The sequence below is a fragment of the Gopherus flavomarginatus genome, chromosome 2 (assembly GCF_025201925.1).
Source record: "Gopherus flavomarginatus isolate rGopFla2 chromosome 2, rGopFla2.mat.asm, whole genome shotgun sequence".
NCBI classification, from domain to species: Eukaryota; Metazoa; Chordata; order Testudines; family Testudinidae; genus Gopherus; species Gopherus flavomarginatus.
The window spans coordinates 79,967,371-79,986,491 of record NC_066618.1 but is presented as its reverse complement, the minus strand read 5'-3'; positions in this window follow the sequence as shown (position 1 = coordinate 79,986,491).

Genomic DNA, 19,121 nt, shown 5'->3' with positions numbered 1-19,121 from the left:
TTCAACTATATTGATATTTTACTGTAATACCTAGGTTTCAAAGCAGGGCTTTGGAGCCGTGCTCTGGCTCCGCTCCAGCTCCAGGCAAGAACCTGCTGCTCCGGAGCTGCTCTGCGCTCCAGCTCTGGGCTCCACTCCAAAGCCCTGTTTCAAAGTTAACAGCACATTGAGATAAACCCAGCATTTTATACCTCCAAGTGCCACCCTTGCATTGAGTCTTCAGTCGTGCAGAATCCCGATCCAATTTATTCATCCTTTTTATGCTCTTTGTTTACTTTTTGCATTTCTCTCAGCTTAGATAATGAAAATCAATGAAGTCAGTATCAGTATTTTGTTTATAGTCACAAGTTCACTTTTAGGTTCCTTTGTTACAGTATTTTGGCTTATTGCTTTATAGGGGAATATTTATTTGTTTAACAATAACTAGTTTTCATTGAAGTTTTGTTATGATGATCTTTGGATGGAACCCTGGACACATTTGAGTCAGAAGGAATTTAGCCATTGCCAATATTTCACCCTTAGAATTTTGGGACAAAAAAATTCAGAGGGTGTCCCTTTGATCAAAAATGACTTGAGGAATGGTTTGTTTTCACGTTAATCATGTATATTAAAAGGTCTCTCTTGTATACTTTATTTAGGACCAATATAAAATAAGAGATTTTCCCCAAAAAACCCTTATACCTCGGTGTATAGAAGAAAGAAAAAGCAATACATAAATGGGAAATGTCAAAAAGTATATTTGTATTGTTTTAGATATATGCATTAGGTAACTAAGTGAAGAGTTCTGAAGTCAAGATTTAAGTCCAGGGAATCAGATTTTGATGTTACCAAATGTTAACGGCAGTGTGAAATGAATGAGAGATTTGGAAAACAAGTCCCTGATCCTACAGCTGGATCCTTGCATGCAATCCCCTTTGCCTGTATGCAGTAACTGGTAGGATTGGGGCCAACTTTGTGAAAGCTGAAAGAGAGTATATTTAAAACACTGCTTCCCCCGCAAACTGTAATTATTTAATCAATTGAGGCGTTTACAACTCTATTTCTGTGATGGTCTCCCTTTTGTCTGGTATTATCTATACATGGGGTTAATCAATTCTCAATGAACTCATGAATTCATCTGTTTTAAAGCAAGGAACAATATTCAATAGTCCCCAAAGCATTTTTGTATTGCACAGTAATATGTGATATTTGCTGGCATTACCTGTTCTGGATTTAGCATAATACTAATTTAAATGCTACATAAATGAAAGCTTGATTTACAATATTCATATTAATTTTTAGTTTAAATGAGTTGATCATACTGCACTTCCGAAGTCCGTTTTATTCCATGCATGGCCCGTGGCAATTTACAAACAGTGATTTAACATCTCAGATATTTATGAGTGTGATAGCACCAGGGGCTGAATTGGACTGGCTTGCAGTGTGCTGGTGGCTGCCATCTTACATCCCAAAATCTAAGTTTTCATTAAAAAAAAAAATCTAGTCCTTTTGGGTGCAAAGAAACCCTTAAAATGTGAAGCAATGCAATAATCATATTTATTATAGATATTCTTTATACATCATTCAAATGTGTGGTAGATACTCCAAGCCATTAGGAGGTGAGGGTAACAGCACCTCACAAGGGATGCTCAGCAGCTCACAGAAAAGGTTAATGGAAATGTGAAATCTGAGTCTGCAGAAAGCCTGTAACGTACCTATGTCATTTCAGTGACATGGTAGCTCTGCATCCTTGTGATAGTAATTTTCATGTCAACTTTTTAAACTGTTTCATTATTGATCAAAACACATAGAAGAAGAGTGATGCTCATAGTATGAAGAGCTTGACAATCTACTGTGAGAAGGTACTACGAGTAGTATCATTAGGGGATGCAGCTTGGATCATGGATGAATCCAGGGAGCAGAGTACTATTTGTTTCTTGAACCGTCTGACCTGAACTGAACAAAAAATATCTTTGGCCTAGATTTAAAAGAAGGAAACATGTCCAAGCCACTGTTCAGTCACGTGCTGACAGATGCCCTTCCACAGGAAGGTGAAAACTTCTAAGATCCTTTGCGAATGTGAAGTAGAAAAAAATTTGGTTCCAACCCCCTTATGTCTGTTTTGTCTATTTAGATTGTAACCTGTTCAGGTCTCTTATCAGGAGTATGTACACAACCAGGGACAAAGTCTTTTCTGGGGTCCTTAGGTACTACTGTAATACAAATAAATAGTAGTATCCTCAAATCTGGCCATCCATTTAACCCTGTGCATTGAGCAATAAATCAACATGGTTAAGTATCTAATCCATTTATCATATACCCTGAGACATGCCAGTATCCAGGTTACAGAAAGATTCATTTCTGTGTAGCGGATGTCACATTGGCAGTGAATATTTTATCTGATGAAACCATTCTTTAAGTAACCAATGCAAGAACTGGAGTTAGATTCAGTAGGTCCAAACTACATATAATTGCCAAGCATTATCCGAGAGTTCAAAAGATGACTATGAGCATTCTGGATTGCAGCCTGCTTTGAACTGGAGTTTCTGAAGGATAAAAGTAACCTTTCCTATAATTATTTGAGCTTAAGTAACCACTGTTTTGTTGATGTTATTGGATTTTATATTTTTAGTTTATTCAGTGATCACTAACTTCCCCTAGAGGTTAGACTGTTAAATGAAACCTGCTTTTAGAAGCAAATCAATTCTGGATGTTTCAAAATATCTCCAGACCAGCTGACACAGTGCTATGGTCAACTTGTTTGACACCTAAAACAGTTAGTAATCGTTTTTATCCTCTCTGTAAGCACAAACATTCCAGTAACACAGAAAGAATTTATCCGTTGTACTTATTGTCTCAGCTGAGATCTTATTGGCTGACGATACATACCAAAAAGAGCTCTGATATGCACAATTAATAATGGCTAATTAATGGAGAAAATAAATAGTGTTTTTATAGAAATTAATCTCAATCAGTAGAATAATTCTGAATCTAGATGCACCACACATTATATGCCTGTGCTCTCTCTTCTGCTTTGTGTTAGGCCAAAAATGCAAAGCAGTGGGATCAGCTAGATCAGCTAAAGGCTACCATCTAGTGGTGGAAAATTCCCAGTCCAGGACTGCTGTAAAGGGGAGCCTTACATTTAAAAAATAATATCTCTGGTGAACAGGGGCAACAAATTAAATTAAGTATGTCCATATACACCTCCCCTCTAGGGATTCCTATCAGGATGTGCTTTGCCATTATTATTTAATTAAGATTACACTTATTTGTAGACTTGGAACATTGATTTAGCCAGACACTCACAAACCAACAAAAAATATTTCCATCAACAATAATAGAAATGTACAGATAGGCAAGTAGGCAAAACCTTGTGTGAGAACTTAGAGTCTGATTTAACGATTCTTACTTTGTATATTTTGTCATGTGATTTGTGTTTTAATGGTTACAAAGCTTTAACTCTTTGAATCTCAGCATCTCCTGTCATTAAATAATTATTGTCTGAGCCTCCTGTGTCTGACCCCTCCATAATTTCCCAAAACATAAGATGGTTACAGCAACGTTTCTTAATACAATGTTAGGTCTTGGGATCTATAGAAAATTAATGCTTGTGTAAATGAACATAACTTATTTTACAGTGAGTCATTATGTTGCTGTGCCCCACTGGGTGAAGTTCACCCCTCTGCAGAGGACCAGCACAAAGCGTACACGAGAACTCAAAGTCCTGAGCAAACTAAATCCCTTTATCCGTTTTGAGTGGAAATATTCAGTGGCTCATTGGACTGACTCAGTGACTCCACTGAAACACCTCTAGTTTAGGTATTCTGATTTTAAAATTTTCCACAAATGAAGTGTGCAGGTATTTAGAATATAGTAGATCAAGTCTGAAAAAAAGTAAACAAATTGTGTACTCACTTATTCTGAGCTTCCATGGCTTTATATACTGTGCTTTTAAACCACAGCCAACCAGCCACGTCCTTGGAACTCCCTCTGCCAGGATGGATAATCAATATTGTTGTAAAAACAAATAAAAATTGGAATGGTTATTCTCTGAACGTTTTTGAAAAGCCTGCCGCAATTTCCTGCATATCTGGACTTTCAGACATTTGAGAACAGAGATTTATTTCAAAATCTATCTATTTAGGGACATCTGGCTGGGACACCTCCTCTTCCCTTGTCAGTTACTGCTGCTACTCTGCCTACTGGTGGGAAGGCTGGAAGTTCTAGAAACTCCGTCCTCAGCCAACTATCTGTACTCTTACTTTTCCCAACTTCAGATTCACCAGCTCTTGCTGAAAGCCAGAGTTGGGAGGGAACAGGGCTCCTCCAAGGCAGGGAGAGGAAGACGAGAGGGAGCTCTCACCCTGATTTCAGCAGAGGAGCAACTGTGCTCTCCTGTGCTTCCTCTTACTTGAGCCTTGTGTGGAGTAGCACATGGTGCATCCTCCTTAAGGATGGGCCTCCCAGATTTTCCCAGGTTCTACACAACACCCAGTACAGTCCTGTGCCTTATTTGCACCTGCTGGCCTTTGATGGAAGATCCATGCAAGGGGGAAGAAGGAGCAGAAAGGGAAGGAGTATCCCTTTTATATGCAGGACTAGAATACCAGTTGCTCTCTGGACAATGTATTGACAATAGGGGGCTGCATTGCCACATTTTGATTCTGCCCTTTATTGTACAGAACAGAGATTCAGAAACAACAACTAGATCCCTGCCTGCTAACTTTGCATAGTTCCTCTAACTCTTATAGGTGCAGGACATTATGGGCTAAATTTTAAACTATAAGTGCTCAAATTGCATCTGCCAAAATATGTGAGTGCAGATGCAAACAGATAATTGCATGTGTGTTAAATGGGTGACTGCTCATGCAAATAGATCCTAACCCACACAACTATCTGTTTCTCCACGCAGTAGTTAACTTTAGTACATAAGTGCATATTTTACACTCACAAATACTCATTTGAACAGGGCCATTTGTACCTTGCAAGCATGACTTTGGAGGCTAGTTTTGAAAGTGTTGCCCTATATCACTTTACAAGTTTCAGAGTGTTAGCCGTGTTAGTCTGTATCAGCAAAAACAACAAGGAGTCCTTGTGGCACCTTAGAGACTAACAAATTGTGTGATTTTGTGGGCTAGAACTCACTTCATCAGATGCATGAAGTGAAAAATACAAGAGCAAGTATAAATACATGAAAGGATGGGGGTTGCTTTACCAAGTGATTTATCTCATTAGACTGAACTCACACTTTGTAAAGCAGCCCTCATCCTTTCATGTATTTATACCTGCACCTGTATTTTTCACTTCATGCATCTGACAATGTGGGTTCTAGCCCACGAAAGTTTATGCCCAAATAAATTTGTTAGTCTTTAAGGTGCCACAAAGACTCCTTGTTGTTTTTCCTTTATCATCTTAGTTTGCAAAGAATGCCAGCTGTTGCTACCCAATGCCAGATTCTCATCTCATTTATACAAGTGTAAATCAACAGGAGTGTGCCCGCAAGGGGAGCCGAGATACTGGTGAAAGAATGACACTCAGCCCAAAAGTAATAAGCAAGGCTTTACTGAGAGAAGGACTTACACTCCAAGCTGCATGGGGAGTCCTTGAGGCGCGCGGAGGGGCTGCTGGGGACTCTGGCCATCCAGGACAGCTAGTCAGGCAGAACTCCATCAAAGGGAGTGATTTGCAGTGTTATATCCCCTGCGCTTATCTCAGGGTTATATGGGGTCAACAGCTGGCTGCATTCATTACATTCATAAATTGTACATATTATCTAAACTAACTTATTTACAGGCAAAAACATGCTGAACTATACTAAACTCCATTTTGGCAGGATCTGCTGGACAAGGTTCATTGCACGGCCTTCAACTGCACAGCCTGCATCTTCCGCTCACATTCAGTCACATACTCGGTCCACCAATTAGCTCCTCACCAACCTTCTGCAACTTTGCCCCTACACTCCATCCCTTGGCAGACTGAGGTGTGTTTACTGCCACCAGCGCACGGTGAGCGCGTGCACAGGTTTGGGGTTTGCCAGTCGGGCCAGGAGGGTGGAGAAGCAGTTTATGCAACATTGCAGAAGGACAAAACACACATACAAATCCCACTAGTCCCAGCTAGCCAGGGGAGAAAGGCATGAACAAATTGATGAAAGCCTGTGTATCTCTGCACAATGGGGTGTGAGCTCCGTCGTGAGCGTGGGTGTGCAGTCCCCACTCACCCCAATGCCACCACCGATGGCAAAAGGTGGTGCCATTGGCATAAGTCAAATTAGTCCCGGAGTAGCCGGAGCAATTATCACTTGGGGCCCATGTATCCCCAGCCATCCACTCACTGTGCAATCCTGGTGGGCCGGCCGTGACATTAAGTTGCCTGGTGCCTGGCAGGTATTCTATTAGCACTGCACTCGAGGATAGGGGAAGTTCTCCAATGCAGCGAGCAGTGTCTATCACCGGAGGTCGCTGCACACACCACTGCGCGTCACTCAGTACCACCACCGGTGTCCCTTGGCGCCGGTAGGGAGGAGTTTCATTATACTTGGTGAGAAAGGCAGTATCATTAAGGAGCCAGGATTCATTCCACAGCACTGCAGCCCATGGAATGCTGGCGCTCGCCAGTTGGGGGGCGTGCGCGCAATACCAACAATCCGGCTTGTTACCCGCCAGTGCCACCGACTGCATCCATTGGACGGCGGAGTTGTGGTGCCACATTGCTCGGGTGCCGATTGCAGATAAGCCTAGTTCAAGGACTAGGCAATAGAGGGCATGTCACAGGGACATCACGCAGGTCACAGCCCTCAGGTGGCGCAGCCGGGATGCTTCACAGTGTTGTCCGAGCTGGAATGCAGCGGTTATGGTCGCCTGGAAGAAAGATGCTTAGAGGGCACATAAATTGGGGTATCTTTCCCTTTCAGCAATATGAGGTGAGTATCCCCGGGGCCATCAGCTAGGATTTCCCCTCAAGCAGGTTATGCTTGGTGGGGTCATGGACCCAAACGGCACGCCCAGTTGAGCCAACCCCCTCCCACTCGAGCGGTGGGTGCAAGTGCATCCACTTCCTGCACGTCAGGCAAACCAATGCGCTCACAGATCAGCTGTGCAACCTGCTCGCCTCGGGAGAGAGTTATTGTCTGCGGGCTGTTGTGCACCAGAAGCACCTTAACTTCCCCAGTGTAGTCGGCATTGATTACCCCCGCTGCTACATCTATGCCCTTGAGGGGCTAGACTGCTGCGTGGGGCGATGCGCCCATAGTAGCCCTGTGGGAGCGCAATGGCTAAGCCAATACTGATGAGGTTTCAGCTATTAGCCTGTAGAGTGAGGCTCTCTTGAGGGACCCTCAGATCGAGGCCAGCGCTCCCCGGGGTGGCCCGAATTGGAAGCTGAGCTTGCGGGTGCAGCTGCTGCACTTGCAGCACCCGGGGTCGCTCAATGATCTCTCCTTTAAATCGGTCATATGGGGTGGAGCCATACAGAGGGTGGTCACTGAGCACAGCTCTGGCCTGGCGCAGGTTACGGCTCCAGCCAGCCAAGGATTCAGTGGGAGACAGCTTATGTAGCTGCTCTTTCAGCAAGCCATTCATGCGCTCAGTGAGCCCGGTGCCCTGCGGGTGGTATGCGATGTGGAACACCTACACAATCCCTCTCTCCATAGCCAATTCTCTCACTTCCATTCCTGTGAAGTGAGTTCCCTGATCACTCTGCACCTCGAGGGAGGATCCGTAATAGAGGATAAGTTCTTCTAAACCCTTTATGATTTGCTCCTGTGTAGCACTTGCACATGGATGTACAAAGAGCAAACCGGAGTACATGTCAGCCCGTACTTATGCCTCTGACTTTCAGGCAACGGGCTGATGTAGTCCACCTGCTAACATCCCCAGGCTTTTGGCTAGAAATCTGAGGTAGCCAGAAGGATCCCATGTGCAATATGGGGAGTGGGTTAACCTTTTATGTCCTTGCTTTCAAAGACTGTTGGTATGCAAATGTAACAAGAATTTTTCAATTAAAAAATCTGGCCAATGAAATTTCTTTTTCCTTACTTAAGCAAATGTATTAGACTTTAGTATATCACATTTTCCTGATTTATCCAACCACTTTGTATTTCAAGCTGAATAAAACAAGTATCTGCATTTTGATTTAACCCTTCTATTTAATTTTGAACTAGACTGTCTTATGAAAATATTAAACACAACAATTCTGGCCACAAGACAAACCCCACAAGACAGAACATAGAACACAAAACATAATTCCTATTGTGGCAGTAAATGCATGGTACATTGAATGCTGTTCAGCTGGCATCAGTTTTCTCTGATTATACTGAAAAACAAAAAAACAGAGGTCTACCCTTTCTGGGCAGTCAATCATTGCTTAAAATATACAAATATCCTCGTTGATTTCAGGGAAAACAGAGGAATTTCCCCATATTTCTTGTATTTGTTTCATAGGCAGCCCAGGTTTCAGTGGCTTCTACCTTATCAGTTAGATAATTTGCATTAATACGAATGTTTTCTAGGTTGCTTCTGGATCCAAAGCTATCCACAACTTAAAGATTCTTACTTAAAAAGAGACACAATTAACTTTACCAGAATTTTTGATGGCCTTTTACTTCTAACTTCTGCTTTCAAACACACAGTGATCTGAAAGAAAACACTACTTATTGTAGCCGCTTAGAGCCTAATAGAGTTTTAATTACATAGCATTGTATACATTTCTTTAGAAAATTTGACTAAATTGTTCATAACCAAATGATTGCAATCAAATGATTTCTTTGCCTGGATTTATTTACAAAACATTTCAAAGACAGCAAGAACTTTTCTCTTTAGCATTTTTACAAAGTTCAACTGCTGTTCCCTCCAGCAACTACAGAGTTAACTTCTCACTCTTTCCTTAAATCACTTGCTTGTCTCCCAAATGTCCCCATTCCAAGTTTCTGGGTCCCAATCAGTTTTGCGCACCAGCACACATACAACGAGGGGGTGCACATCCCGCCGCCCTCCCTTCCACCGCCGGCGGTTCACAATGCAGGCCGCCATGACCGCTCATCTGTGCCCTAAGCGCTCGGCCCATTCAGCTGTGCCAGAAATGACTACCTGGGTCAGTGAACAGGTCTCATTTTCTTGCTGCAGATCAGCCTCTAATCATCCTATTCTCTGGCGCTGAACCAGCAGCGCCTCATCCACCGCGCAGAGCACCGTCAGGAAAACCCATCCCAGGTCTCCTGCCGCTTTACACTCTGCGGGTCCTGCTTTATCCAGCCGGAGCTTGGATATCAGTTCCTCCAGCCTAAGTGGGGTGACCCCCGGCTCCTTCTCAAGCTCCAGCCATGCGGCGGGGGCAACCAACCCCACCAGCTTGCGAGCCACCGGTGCCCACCGTCCCGTGGCAGGCCACCCGGGGATGCGGCTCTCTCCCTCCCCCTTATCCTTCCTTCCCCAAAGAGGCATCCTCCTGCTGGTATCCTGTTTGTGATGCCAATTGTGCCCACAAGGGGGGCCGAGATACCAGTGAAAGAATGACATTCAGCCCAAAAATAATAAGCAAGGCTTTAGTGAGAGAAGGACTTACACTCCAAGCTGCGTGGGGAGTCCCTGAGGCGCGCAGAGGGGTTGCGGGGGACTCTGGCCGTCCAAGACAGCTGGCCAGGCAGGACTCCATCAAGGGGAGTGATTTGCAATGTTATATCCCCTGTGCTTATCTCAGGGTTATATGGGGTCAACAGCTGGCTGCATTCATTACATTCATAAATTGTACATATTATCTAAACTAACTTATTTACAGGCAAAAACATGCTGAACTATACTAAACTCCATTTTGGCAGGATCTGCCGGACAAGGTTCATTGCACGGCCTTCAACTACACAGCCTGCATCTTCCGCTCACAGTCAGTCACATACTCGGTCCGCCACTTAGCTCCTCGCCAACCTTGCGCAACCTTACCCCCACAAGGAGTAATTATATTGAACTGCAGAGTAAATAAGTACAGAATCCGTCTCCTTTTCGTTTTACTTTGGGAGCAACTCAGTATTTTGTCCTCTCTGTTTGTTTAGCTCTCTGAATGATAATATTTCCTTAATGGTGAGAAGCAAATGGTTCCTGAAGATTTTGTAGAGTTAGTTTCCTCATTTATGAGATACTTCAGTTTGCTGTGCATCAAGATTATTTTATTAGGACAATATTAAGCATGAGTTGTCTTAGAACCTCTCCTCATTAGCATATCCTGCCACAGAACGCATTTATTCCTTTTCAGATAATCAGTTTTGGTTGTCTTTCTTCTCTGGCTTACTTATGAAGTTGATCCAATAAAATATATGACCTCTCCTACTTTGTCTCTCTAATATCCTGGGACCAACCTGGCTACACTACCATTGCCTTTTCTCTGGCTTTGACATTTCCACTCTGTCATGGTGGATCAAGCAGTTTGTCTTTTAGTATTGTAATACACTTTAGCATTTCTGAGTAAATACAATTACTAATGAATCCACGGGGACAGATGAAACTACTGTATCCTGCTGTCTCCAAGCAGTTCTGCCATTTCTGTTCAGTGTGTTTGTCTGCTTGTCATCCTCTTAGTGACTGTAGGTCAGCGTGAGGTCGGTTGCTATGCTCTTCTCTTCCCTCTGTCATCTTTCATTACAGAAAAATTATCAGATAAGGTTAGTTATAGATGGTCTATGTTCTCCAGTCCTGCAATATCACTGTGCTCTTAAATCTGGCCTGTGTCCTACAGTGGTGGTTTGACTGGTAGCATTCTGAATCCTATAATCATCACTATTTCTATGGCTATGTGTACACTACAGACCTTACAGCGACACTTCAGACCCTGCAGCTGCGCTGCTGAAGGTCTCTTGTGGAGCTGCTCTATGCTGGTGGGAGAGACATAATTAAATCACCCCCGAGGAGCAGCAGTACTATATTGGCGTCCACACCGGTGCTTTTGTCAGAGAAACTTATGTCGGTGTGGGATGTGATCTTTTCACACCCCGAGCTATAAAAGTTTTGCCAACAAAAGTGCGTGTAGACAAATCCCAAGTTGTTTTCCACACACTCTGGGCTTGAACCACAGCTTCCAGTGAAGGCAATGTGAGTTGTTGGTGCTAAGCACTTCCCAGGATTGGTCACTTGGTTAGCACTTCATTATAACACTCAGCTGTTTCTGATGGACAGATATCTTGGGTCCTTTACCAAAGCTCCTTTCTACCACCTCTGGAGCATTAGGATACGTCTGCATTGCGCACCTCACAGCGGCACAGTTGTGCTGCTAGTCGTGCCGCTGTAAGGTACTCAGTGTGGCCACTCTTTGTCGGCAGGAGAGAGCTCTCCTGCCAACAAAATAAAACCACCCCCAATGAGAGGCAGTAGCTTTGTCGGTGGGAGAGCGTCTCCCACGGACAAAGCGCTGTCCACACTGCCACTTTTCATCAGCAAAACTTTTATAGGTCAGGAGTGTGTTCTTTCACACTCCTGACAGACAAAAGTTTTACCAACAAAAGTGCAGTGTAGCCATAACCTTAGTTTGTTGAGACCAGTGCTTGGCTAAACAGACTTGAGAAATACGCCTGTTTTTTCATGATTAAATTACTGAAAATTCTTTGTTTTCAGGACCACTTACTTATACCATACTAGTTCAGAATGCAACAATTAGGATCCTTACAGGTATTTGTCTGTCTGAGCATGTTCCTTCTCTTTTTAAAGTCTTTGCATTAGCTTCTTGTCTAACTGCATATCAGTTGGAAAGGGTTTTCTTCCCCCTCCTATCCAAGTTCTTTGAATTGTTGTCACCCAAACTATCTGGCTGATCTAATTAGACAGAATGAAGTTCAATAAAGATAAATGCAAAGTGCTCCACTTAGGAAGGAACAATCAGTTTCACACATACAGAATGGGAAGAGACTGTCTAGGAAGGAGTATGGCAGAAAGAGATCTAGGGGTCATAGTAGACCACAAGCTTAATATGAGTCAACAGTGTGATACTGTTGCAAAAAAAGCAAACGTGATTCTGGGATGCATTAACAGGTGTGTTGTAAACAAGACATGAGAAGTCATTCTTCCGCTTTACTCTGCGCTGGTTAGGCCTCAACTGGAGTATTGTGTCCAGTTCTGGGCACCACATTTCAAGAAAGATGTGGAGAAATTGGAGAGGGTCCAGAGAAGAGCAACGAGAATGATTAAAGGTCTTGAGAACATGACCTATGAAGGAAGGCTGAAGGAATTGGGTTTGTTTAGTTTGGAAAAGAGAAGACTGAGAGGGGACATGATAGCAGTTTTCAGGTATCTAAAAGGGTGTCATCAGGAAGAGGGAAAAAACTTGTTCACCTTAGCCTCCAATGATAGAACAAGAAGCAATGGGCTTAAACTGCAGCAAGGGAGATTTAGGTTGGACGTTAGGAAAAAGTTCCTAACTGTCAGGGTAGTTAAACACTGGAATAGATTGCCTGGGGAAGTTGTGGAATCTCCATCTCTGGAGATATTTAAGAGTAGGTTAGATAAATGTCTATTAGGGATGGTCTAGACAGTATTTGGTCCTGCCATGAGGGCAGGAGACTGGACTCGATGACCTCTCGAGGTCCCTTCCAGTCCTAGAGTCTATGAGTCTATGAATCAGAAGATGATTTGGTTTGTTAACTTGAGTCAGCAGGAGTCACAGCATTTTATAACTATGTGCTTCAGCTATAAGTTTCACTGTTTATCATCCACAAAAGACATTGGCCCAGATCCTCAAAGGCATTTAGGTGCTAGTTCCCATTGAAATCAATGCACCTAAATAAATACCTTTGGGGATCTAAGCCATTCAGTCGACGTCAGGAAGGTTAAAGAATTGTTCTAACCTTTGAAAAAATTGTCAGATTTCACTATTTTCACTAATTAAAAATAAAATCAGTGAAATGTAATGTACACTTATTATTTAGTTATACATAGTTCCATTGGACATGCTGGGTGAAAATCATTAAACATGAAACAACTTTCAAGTCCTACATCCACACTTCATCAAGGGGAAGTTAAGGCTGCCGGCACATACAAATGGTTTGAAAGTTCTATTGCCTTCCAGAATGTTAGAGTTCATAATAATAAACAAATATTAGAAATGCGAGAAAAGAAAAGGTAAGGCTGGACTCTTGCAAACAAGGCATCCAAATGACCTTCCCTCTGTCATTTTCCCTCCCCCTCCCAATCAATGAGAAAATCAGAAATTGGTATTACCCTATCTAGTCATGTGACAGGGTGTACAAATCCCACACCAGCCAGGTGAAGGTTACAGAATTGTTATGAGCTCACGCAGCCCTGGCCCGCCACATCTTCAATGCATGGTCAGGCCTGGAGATAGGGCCTGAAAAGCAGAAACCCAGTTCAGTCAACAGCTGCCTTAGGAAGGAAATAGAACTTCACCAAAATCCAACTCCTGCAGAAGGGCGTGGCGGAGAATGATGACTGCTCACATGATCACTGCCTATCTGAGATGCCCAAGGGGAAGGGGGCCAGACCCCAAATGGTTACTTTAGAATTGATGAGTGATCTGCCTGAGGGCACTGGACTGAACTATGGCCTGCTGGAGGGTCCTCGAAGGAAGGGAGGGAGGCCTACCACTGGCAGTTAGATGTTTTGGGGTCCCCCCCTTTCTTGGACCTTTGTTAGCCCCAAAAGGGGAAACTCCCATGGGACTCAGCTGAGTCTCCCACATCTGAATCTGTGCTGTCCTGACACTGTGTTGTGGGGGCTGGGTGAGTGCAGGCAGGGTTGGCCCACAACATTTTGGCACCTGAGGCGAGGAGCAAAAATGACGCCCTCACGACCCCTCGCTTGGGCCAAAACTTTGAAAGGTCTCAATTCTGCCTTCTTCCTGGTCTACTCCTCTCATTGTACTGCTCTGCTACCTACCCCAGTAAAGGAAAACTAATAACTTAAAATGCCTTGTTCAAAAATTTTAAGTAACACTTAACTTTCAAATACCTGAACAGCAAACGTAACTTTTCTTATCTGCAAGGTAAACACTGGCATTTTTATCTGTTTGAATAATCAAAGTGTTGCTTTCCGTGCCGCCTTGGTTGCAGAAATTTGAACTGCTTCCTGAAGGTCCACAGTCTGGGCCAGCTCATGTTCTATTGAGATGGTTGTAAGGCCGACAGCCTCTCCTGTGTCATTGTGGAGCGTAGATGTGTTTTTATTAACTTCAGCTTGGAGAAGCTGCGTTATCCACTGGCAAATCTTACAGGAAGTGTTAGAAGTATGTGCAGAGCAACACAAGGAATTGGAAAGAGGGTGCACATATGTAACCCTTCTGCCCCTCTGAGTTGGCAGCAAAAAGGGCCGGGTTCAGTATCCAGGGGTTCCGTTTCAGTAACCAATGCATAACCTGCTCGAGCCCCCACCCAGTGACCTGGGACCTCACATACCACACCCCCCTGGGCGCCTCTAGGAGGCAATACTTCCCCTCTCGCAAGCACGGAGTCTGAGTGTAGCAAAATCTTTTTAATAAAGGAAGGAATCAATGCGGCATCCCATTGGAGAAACACCACAAACAGGGTTATAACACAAACCATAAACAAAAACCCACCTCCAAGTACGTTTGGCATTGTCCTTTTTCCCCTTAGGGTTTTAAGTCCAATCATCCCAAAGTCCAACAACCCAAAAGTCTCTGGTCAATGCCACCCCAGAGTTCGAGAGTTTATCTGTAGAGGTCCTTCCCCCCAGCCTGGGTAGAAAGGGACACCTTACGTGGTCCGGGGCCCACTGTCCTGCCTCTCCGTGGGTTCTGCTTCTGCCTTCTCCATGAACTGCTCCGCTTTACCAGCTGCTCCACTCTGCTCCTCCAGCCGTCCTCAGAAACTGCTCCACTCCACCAGCTGCTCTGCTCCATGAGCTGCTCCAGTTCTCTCTGCAAACTGCTCGGCTCCGCTTGCTCTGTGGGCCGCTCCACCCGTCCCACAGCTACTCCGCTCTGCCAGCCGCTCTGCTGCCACCAGCCGTCCCGTGATCCGCTCCAGCCGTCCCCGCAACTGCTCCACTCCACCAGCTGCTCTGTTCCACAGTATCGCTTCAGGCTCCCCCACTAGTTAGCACAGTACTCAGTGCTCTCAGCTCAGTCATTTCAGCTCTTTAGTGATTTCAACTCTTAGTGATCTCAGCTCTTAGTAGGGGAGCCCCAGTGCTAGTGCACCATTAGCCCAAAATGAGTTCAGCTCAGTAACCTGTATTTAGAGTCTTGAGGGAATAAAAAAAATCAACTCTAACATTCCACAGTGGAGAGAGGAGGGGGTGGAACTGGTGCTTCTGGCTCCACAAGGAGACTGCATCACCAGGCACAGATACCTGTCCCCAATCTCTCTCAATTCACTGGGTTTTGGAACCCATGTCCCTTGTCTAGCAAGTACCACCCAACTGAGGGTGAGTCATTTGTCACCAAGCAGTCCCACAGCTCGGCAGTCTGGGATAGGGTAGGCGTGCCTATGCAAATACACTCTCTGACATTCTTTCCACCAGATGTCAGGGTAGAGCTTATCCTGACTCTGCTTACACATATATTCCAGAACAGCCTTTGGAGTTGATCCTGCTGAAATGTATCTTGAAAGGGCTTTCAATTCATCACCTAAATCACTTGCATCAATATCGTGCATGAAAAACACTATCTCTAGTGTCCTGCATTGCTGGTGTAGATCTTCTTCAGGTATAGTGAGGAGTTTTGGAATATCATACAACATCCCAAATACACTGCTGTGTTCCTTGAGCTGCATGAAACGTTCTTCAACTGACTGTATTGCACAATCTAGAACCTGGTTAAAGAACTCAACTTTGAATTGTTGTTTGGGATCTCATATGGAATTATCCCGTGCCTCGTAATCAAAATGTCATCTTCTTCGGTGACTCTTGTATTCTTGAATGGGTGGGAAAATAGCTTCAGTGTGAAGTTCCTCTGCCAACTTCTGAGCACTCTTCAGAACATTTTGAAATCCCTCAACTGACCGGTAAGACTAGGTCTGACTTTGCTTTGTCCAGTTGCTCCATTGCTCCAGATATATCAAGATCAACACCTTGGAGTCTCTTGCTTACAACACTTATTTCAAACAGGATGTCATGCCACCACACTAAGCCACACAGAAATTTGAAGTTATGTATGTTTCTGGTGATTCCATTTCCCTCTGCCACCATTCTCCCATGAACTGTTCCTGTCATAGCATTATCCTCCATAATGGCAACTATGGCATCATCTATCTTTCCAGTTTGGTGTTTGATAGGCTTTATCGCCTCCACTCGACTTTCCCATTGTTTGGCACTCAGTGGCTTCAGTGTCAGAGAGGATGTTCCCAGATGTTGCTTCAAAATTTGCCATCGATGGTGATGCAGAGAAAACATAGATGCTTTGAATTACATTAAAAAATACAGCAGCCTCACCAGGGACACTGCCAGCTTTTTTGGTGCCGTAGGCGACGGAAGGTCCCTGTCCCCAAAATGGCGCCCCTGACAGAGGCGGCAGAAGGTCCCAACCCTGAAATACTGCCAACGACCGAGGTGGCCGAAGATCCGGCCACCGCGGTCGCCGTCCCCAAATGTTAGTGCCCTAGGCAACCGCCTAGGTCACCTAATGGGTTGTGCCGGCCCTAAGCCTCACTAGAAGCTGATGCTGCGTCACTGACCACCAAGTTCAATGAATGAGAACTGCATGGGACAAAAAAATCTTGAGAGTTTAACTCTTGGATCCGTGTCTGCACTCCTCTGTTCTTGTTTCTCTGTGCATGGTGACATCCATTTGAGATGGAGATATGGATGCTGCAGTAGCTGCCAGGTCACCTGCACTCTGACTAACTGGAAGATCAGGCATCTCCTCACCACTCACATCCTCACTGGGGCTGGAAGGCTCACCATGAACATTTGTATCTATGTATCTCAGGACAGCTCCTCCCTGCTTAGATAGAAAAGCTTCCTTTGCTTTTTTTTTCTTTTTCTGAATGCTGCCCCAGAGGAGCGTTTTCTTCTTTCACTCATGACTGCTGTTTTGTGCCAGCTATAGTAGTTTTCATCAACACTCAGTTGAAGGGGACAAATAAGCAGGCTGGTAGCAGGGCCTGAGTGAGGGAAGATATCAACGTCTTAAGGGCCTAACTGGCTCCTACTACATCAGTTGACTGCCTATTCTTCTCAGGTGGGTTCAGGGAAGCAGCAGGAAACAGGAAGCTCCCTGAGAAGCTGGTGTTAATCAGTCCAGGCTCCTGGGAGTGCTAGAGAGGTACATAAGACTGATAAGAGGCTCCTCCTCCTCTCTCTCCCTACAGGTCCTGCTGCTTTCTGTTATTCCCTCTCACCTTTTCTCCTGCCTGCCTGTTATGTCTCTTGTGCCTTCCTTCCTCCAGCACAGCACTCCACCATCTCTGTGCATCTAGACCAGAGAGAATACATATGCACCAGCAGCAGACACAATTTTCTACACTCTGGGTCCTAGTGGCCCCCTTCTCCCCCACACACAGTCTGGCACCTGAGGTGGCCACCTTAATTTGCCTCATGGTAAGGCCAGCCCTGAGTGCAGGGTCCTGACTCACCCCAAAGGGGTGCCGTGGGAGACCAAGCTCATGCCAATCCAAAGTAAACATTCCCATTTTGTCACTAACACTAACACACACACACACACACACACACAGAGCTACAAATGCCTGCCAGACAACCAGCTCACTGAATGCATGGTTCTCCACTCTTCATAAGGGGCCTGGTACAGCCAAGCACTACAAGTAGAGCCCTGCGTGAATACAAAATTTATATTTGCATCCGATACACAAACAGGGTCCACGGATATCCGCAGATTTACAGGGTTCTAACTACAAGCACTCAGCTGTTCATAGAAGGTGTTGAGTGCTTTACAGGAGGAATTCTGTGATTCCCTCTGCTAGATGGAAGGACTCAAGGTCTTAAGCCACAGGCGACTTCAAGTGGAAAAGGCAAGGAAACCTTATTTTGCTTTCTCTTTCATGCATGAGCTGTTCCTGTAGATCCCCACGGCTTGATGAATCACAGATGCTCACACAAAATAGAATCCATCTTTCTTAGCTGTCTGTTCATTTTAGTGGATGCCAATGGGCAAGCCTACTTTAAACCCAGGTAGCATGTTTGTGGTGGTAAGTTGGTACACAGCAATGACTTGCTCATTCTTGCCCTGATGACCCTTCAAGGTCTTCTTTAACCCAATGACTGTGCTGCAGGATCTCGCTTGGTTGTTGTTTAATATATTACAGTTTATTATATTACAGTTATTTATTATATTGTATCATATATTATATGTGTTCTGCACTGATAATGGGAAGACGCTGCTAGCTGGACTGGGTACATTTTCATGAATCACCAGCTATTATTTCTCTCTTTCTATCACATAGAGACCTTCCACACCAAAAATTCCTCCTTCCCGAGAGCCAGTGATCTGAGGAGTACTGCTAGCTGAAATTCTGCCTCAAAGAATATTTTATTATGCACAGGACACAGCACACAAGGTTCAGAGAGATGCAGAATTAATTTTCTGCTGGAGGAGAGGTGGTCTCCTAAACATGCAGAAGGAGAATAATATCTTTTTCTTCCAAGACAATTGTGGCTTTTGATCATTTATGGAGATCTGCCTTTGGTAACAGATTAAAAGTAAATCCATATTATCCCTGGCATAATGGCAAATATTGATGAAATACATTTAACCTTGTGGGAGAAAAGATTAAAATAATATTTTTGTAGGGTGAAATAGGAATTCACCTGTAAGTGTGTGGATAGGAAATACTGTACAATGGACATGCCCTGTGACTAAGTTGCATTCTTGGCCAAATTTCAAGTTGATACTAAATAGAAGTCTAAATTCGGTATAATTAGCATGATGAGGGGATCAGAAGAAGGTGTAGGTTACACTAATAATTGTGGCCAGCAGTTGTTGATCTAGCCATGCAGGTTATATCAGTACTGCAGTAAGAAGTGCCACTCAGATTGTCACTTCTACTGTATTGCACATGCAAAAGGAACACAAAGACAATGGCTGCTGATGAAGCCCTGTGGCCACTGGGTGCCACTCTTACTCCACCAAGAATATATTACATGTTATGCCGAGCTGTAGCTCCTAAGCTGAATTTTAAAGAAAAGCCAATACGCCTGCACATTTTGAATATGTTTACAGTAAAAAGGAGTTTCTGT